Here is a 6,352-nt window from a genome sequence, read left to right on the forward strand (position 1 = left end):
GAGAGATCTTCCAGTGTCTGGGAAAGAAACTTTGAGTTCCATTTATTTGTTTGTTTGTTTGTTTGTTTTTTGTTTCTTTGTTTAGTCTCAATCTGTAGCCCAGGCTAACCTGGAGCTCACTGTGTAACCCGGATTGGACTCACATTCCCTGTAATCCTCCTCCCTGAACCTCCCAAATGCTGGGATCATAGACATGAACCTCTTATCCTCGAGAAGCTTGTTTCTTAGGCAAAAGAAAGTTACTGAAAGAGTTGAGCTAAGGAGTTACTTAGAACTCAGCTTTGGAATGACAGAGGTGGAAGAGTGTGCAGCATATAAACTGGGAGAGGGGGGGGTGCCCAGAGGCCAGCCAGAAGCACATAGTTGAAGCCCAGTTGAGGGGGAGGGTTTATAGGTCTATAGGGACAGTGACTGTTCTGAGGAAAAGGGAGTCCAAATGGGATTCTTCTTCTTCTTCTTCTTCTTCTTCTTCTTCTTCTTCTTCTTCTTCTTCTTCTTCTTCTTCTTCTTCTTCTTCTCTTTCTCCTTCTCCTCCTTCTCCTCCTTCTCCTCCTTCTCCTCCTCCTCCTAATCCTCCTCCTCCTCTTCTCCTTCTCCCCCCTCCTCCTCCTCCTTCTTTTTATTGGATATTTTTTTTATTTCAAATGTTTTCCCCTTTCCAGGTCTCCCCTTTCCCATCCTCCCTCCCCCTGCCTCTATGAGGGTGCTCTCCCACCCACCCACTGACTCCTGTCTTCCCACCCTGGCATTCCCCTACACTGGGACATCAAACACCCTCAGGCCCGAAGGCCACTCCTCCCACTAATGTCCAACAAGGCCACATATGCAGCCGGAGCCAGGGGTTCCCCCATGTGTACTCTTTGCTTGGTAGTCCAGTCCCCAGGAACTTAGGGTTGCTCCTCCCATGGGGCTGCAAACCCCCTCAGCTCCTTCAGTCCCTTCTCCAACTCCTTCACCGGGGATCCCGCACCAGATGGAATTCTTTAAGTAAGGCAAGATAATCTACTACACCAACATGGCCTCTACAAAATTATATTCCCCATGAATGCAGTCCACGATGGATCTAAACCTCAAGTCTGGAGTGTATATGATGTTAGGATGGGAAGGAGCTCAGTTGGTCAAGCGCTCACCCTGCCAGCTGATGACCTGAGTTCAAGTCCCAACACCCATGTTTAAAATCAAAGCGAGATGGTGTGGGTTTATAAGCGCCCCCCTGGGGAGGTAGAGCCAAGCTGCCCCCTGGGGAGGCAGAGACAAGCAACCCCTTGGGGCTTCCTGGCAGGCCAGGTCCTATTTGGGAACGTCCAATTAGACACTTTGTCTCAAAATGCTGTGCTTCCCTCACCGGGCTGGGCAGCCTCACAAGGTCATAATCAGGAAATGATTGTTTTCTAGAACCACTTAGACACAAACCAAATCAAAATAAAATAAAGGAGAAATGAAGGAGAGGGCTCGGTTCAGGCAGGGAGACACTAAGAGAACTGTGAGAGACAAGCAGAGAAAGGTGTTGTTTCTTTCCCGTGGCTACAGCTAGCCACATTAATCCTCCACAGCCCCACACTGTCCACCCCCTGCCTGAGGCGTGTGCTGGGAGACCAGTGGAGTTTTCTTTTAACTTATTCTTTCATCTGCTCGTCCCCGAATTACATCCAGAACACTACTGTGGCAAGATACTGGGCTTGGCCTTTGTCCTGAGAAGTCAGAGGATTACAAGGTAGCATAGGGGAGAATGCGAGTCTCCAAAGGTATGGAGGGAGCCCAAAGCAGCCTGGTGCCACCAGGGCTAGCCCGGGGGACCCTAATATGTCTATCCAGGAACAAGGAGTTGGGGTAAAATATCAAAGCCAGGCTTGTCCGTGTGACGGTGTGTTTCTGGGACGGACACTTGAGTGGCAAGCAGAGAGTTCTGAGCTGTAACGCAGTGAGTGGGTCTCTAAGACGGGCCAGCCCTTCCTCGGAGATGAGAAGACTAGCTTACATAATGGAATCGGGGCAGAACCCGTTGAGAGCCGTGTGAGTAGAGATGTTTTGCTGACTGCTGTTGCGACGGGGAGCAGACTTTGCATATTATATCACCACTTTTTGTTGTGTTTGGCATGCAGTGTTTCTCTGCTCTTGACTCTGAGGTGTGAGGGGGAGGCTCTAATCATGTGGCCTCGTGCAGATGCTCTATTTGCATCCCTATTAATCCAGGCCCCCCTGGAGATGCTCGAGCAGAGACACAGCGGGCTTTGTGTTTGAACTTGTGAGAACCCATACCACCGCTTAATAACTTAATGCATATGTATAGCCTCCTCAGACAGCCCACTAGGAGGCAGAAGCAGGAGGTGTCACCAGCTTGCAGACTGCGGGGCTCTGCGGAAATATGTTCTGACAGGAAGGAGCACCTCGTGCGGCAGAGCCTCTGCACCTTCTTCCTTTCTTCCTGTCTAGACACACACCTGTCTGGCTGGAAAGCCTGCTTTGAAAGCTTGGACCCAAAGCATTAGTGATCAGTGATTAGTGATCAGTGATCAGAAATAGCTGGATGGACTGATAAGCCCTCCCTTCTCCCCCCCCCCCGCCCCCTCACGTTTAACTTTGTAACACAGCTGTGGGGTTTTTTTTTTCCTTTTGTTTCAGCCATGAGTTAGGTGATACGGAGCTTTCTAACATGGGTCATATAAGGAAATAAGGGGTGTGGTGCATGCATGCAGCATGCTTTAGTGGGAACTGTGGTCCTACCTCGTAGCTGCAAGATGGAGATGGAATAGCTCTTCTGAGTATTGTCTGTCTCTTTCAACAAACAGAGATGGCATCTTTGCAACAATGTAGGGTTGTCTTGAGAAACTGGGGTGGGAGGAGGGAGGTTACAATGGTGTTCCACTCACTGATTGGATCTTCTTCTTTGTTTGTGAGTTGGAGCTATCATGGTTATCATTGAACACTTGGTTCTCCCCTGCACTGCCTTGGAGTGGAGGGCCCAGTGTACAGATGTGCACAGTTGTGTTTGGGGCCTTTGGTTTTGTCTGTGTGGTGCATAAACCAAACCAAAGTGAACTGCAGACCTCTCCCTGGAAATCTAACGAGAAAAGCACACACTATCTCTTGTTTGTTTGTTTTGTTTTGTTTTATAAACACAGAGCTTCCTTCTGGCTTTTGAATTTTATTTTGAAAAAAAAAAATCTATGAAGTTGGGAAACATGACTCAAAGAATGTCTGAGGTGAGCCCAGTGGAGAAGCCACAATGGCCGCTGGTGTTTCTGCCCACACAAGATTCACTTCCAACTAGTGACATCACACTGCCTCCCAGAAAGACCCCTGCATTGTCCATTCTGATCTCCAGGACATTTTGAGGTTAGGATTACTGATTCTCCATTTTCCAGCATCTTCCCCAAGCTTTCGTGTCCTGCTGGCAGGCAGGATCCATCAGTGTGCATTGGCTTCCTAAGTAGGGTGAATCCTGGATAGGTTTCTCTCTGCAAAGTGCCTCATAGGCCCTATCTCGGCATAGAAGGTGCCAGAGAAGAGTGTGAATAAAAGCCATATGGGAGTGCTCATGGTGGCTCTGAGCAACTCCACCACATCCACACTTTTAATGTAAACATGGGTGAGTGGGGTCGAAAGAAAACATGATCATCCATAAATTTAAAAAAATAAAAACCATGCAGAACGGTATCAGGACATGATCCAAGGACGGAGTCACCTGTGGGGAATTCAGAGTGTTGGTGGGAAAACTCCAAGAAAGGGAGGTAAGAGCTTTCTGACCTCAGTCTCCTTAAAAACACAGACTTGTTCTTGGAATGTGCTTGCCTGCCCCACCCAGGTGTAGCAGATAGGAGTGAGTTTGCTTCGGATTCTTCATTGCAGCTGACTATTATTATGTTTATATGCCTCTAAGGGGAAACATGTCTTTGCCCCATGAAGCTTGTCTAGTGGTTGCATGTACTTGAACTCATGAGCACTTTTTTCGTGGGACCGTTCTTAACCCGCAAAGTATAAATTGTCTGATGCTCTGAATAAAGTTGACCAGTGCATGAGACTTTAGCCTGCCTCAATTTTAGGTTCCATCTTCCAAGGTGCCACTGCCAATTAGAGCAGTAAACAGAAGGGATTTTATTTTTTTGTAATTCTAACCACACGTCATGCATATTGAATTTTCAGTAGGTTTGAGGAGAGCAATCTATTTCTACAATGTAACTTCGAAGGATCCAACCTGAAACAATAAATGCTCTTGAGAACCAGTTGTTTAATGGTGAGGATGGGATGGATATACTTTGTAGCTTTATTTTCCTTGTCCCCTCAACAGCTGCTCTTGGTGGAGGAACTGAAACCAGCACTGTGCCTCTGCCAGCCTGGGCTTCATTTGTAAGACACTGAGCTTCATCCTCTTTTATGTCTGGAGACATTTTCAAGCCATTCAATATTAACTAACCATAAAACTCATAAAAGAAAAAAGAAAACCCAGGTCTTGGGGCTGGTTTTATCCAAAGCTCTGAGATTTGCTAATTGTTTCCTGGTTTCTGTTTCCTTTAGACTTCCTGGAAGTTGGGATATGAAAGCCTTGAGGGTGGTCTGTCATTATCCAAAACCTCTCTTCCCCTTTTGTAACCTCTCTTTCCTTCTAGTATCAGAGGCCAGGGATTGTGCTTACATGGCTTACAGTCAACTCAGGAATGCTAAAGACAAACAAAGCACACTCAGCCTTAGAAACTCTGACCAAACCAAGTGTGGACTACAGTCAGCCTCCCTGGGCTCAGGCCCCAGATCTGCCCTTTAGCAGTCATTTGAGTAAGTCACTCAAGGAACTGACTATCTTAATCTCGAATGAGGGCTGTCATAGCAGCTACCCCCCAACAGGTGTATATGAAACAATGAATACACTCGAAAGCTTGGAGCAATACTTAGTGCACAGGAAGTAGCTCTTTAATTTCTCCACCCTCGCAATTGTTTTATAGACATATAAATCATTCCTTCTTCATTTTCAAGGACATTTCTAGTTACTCTTTGATAATGTCAACTACACCTATTCTGTGGTATGCTTGTGATAACCTACAGTTCTTTGTTGCTACAATATTTGCCCCACAAGTAGACCATATATCAAATTCTTGCCATTCCTTTTTTATATTGAGGTAATGGTTGGTATCCTGAAATGTCCCCAGTTCTCCCTGGGACCTTTACACCCACACACAGAATTACTGTCGGCCTACATTGCCTGACCACAAGAATGAATTCCCTTTTGATGAATTTTGTAGTTAATAAAGTTAGAAAATTCTGCTAAACATATCTCTGTCGATAGTTGCCAATTAGATAGATTCTAGTTTTAATGCTTAACTTGGGAAGGAACAGAAGGAGAGGGCTATGCATTTTTTAAGCCAGTGCAAGGGTCCAGGACAGAAACTACTCAGTCAAGAGAGGCCAGCCTGAAAATAGCAGAGGAGAAGATCAAAGCAGGGCTGGGGTGGGAGACAAACAGCAGACAACAAAGCAGACAGAGGCTGAAGTTCAGAGCAGACAGCCCTGAGCCTGGACACTTCAGAGAGTCTGTGTCCTGTGTTTTCTCTAAGCCCTGGCTTGGAAAACTTGCTTGCTTTGTTGGTTTCATTTATTATTTTTATTTTTGGTTTTATGATTTGTTTGTTGTTTGTTTTTTAGCTGTCTTTCTATGAATCTAGGAGTCGTTGGACAAAAAGGGAAGACAGTTGGGAGGAGGAGGGTTCTGTTTGGGAGCACCTCTTTGGTTTCCTTGTAGCCAGTTTTTATAGCAATAACACTGAATCACTTCATCCAGTTAAATGAAGATTTAAATGAATTGAGGCATAAAAATTACAATGTATTCACTAGACTCAACAAAGATAGGAAATGACCAGAAAGGATTTGGCTATAGACACTAAAACACAGAAAGGTTTTCTGACTAAATTTAAAGGAATTTCAAAATTCAAAATTTTGGAAAATTAAACATTTTTACTAATGACAATAGGAAGGCTGGGGGAAAACTCCAGCCTATACAACAAATACAACCCACTAAGCGAAGCTGAGCTTCCTGTACTGGTGTGCTAAGAAGACGCTGAAGTCTCTTGGATTGACTGGGATTCATGTTATTAGCAGCCGGGTGCACTACTGTGGCTGATATTTGTGGAGTACAATTTAGGTTTTCACCAGATTAAGTTATGAGCATGACATTCTTTAAGAATTCTAGTTAAGGGACTGGAGAGATGGCCCAGCATTTAGGAGCACTGGCTGCTCTTCTAGAAGACTAAGGTCAGATTCCTAACATTCCCATGATGCCTTGGAAGGGTCTGTAATTCCAATCCGGGGAACCCAGTGCCTCTTCTGGCCTTTGTGGGCATTGTGCACATGTGGTGCACAGACA

This window comes from Mus caroli, chromosome 5 (genome assembly GCF_900094665.2).
Source record: "Mus caroli chromosome 5, CAROLI_EIJ_v1.1, whole genome shotgun sequence".
In the NCBI taxonomy this organism is placed as follows: Eukaryota; Metazoa; Chordata; class Mammalia; order Rodentia; family Muridae; genus Mus; species Mus caroli.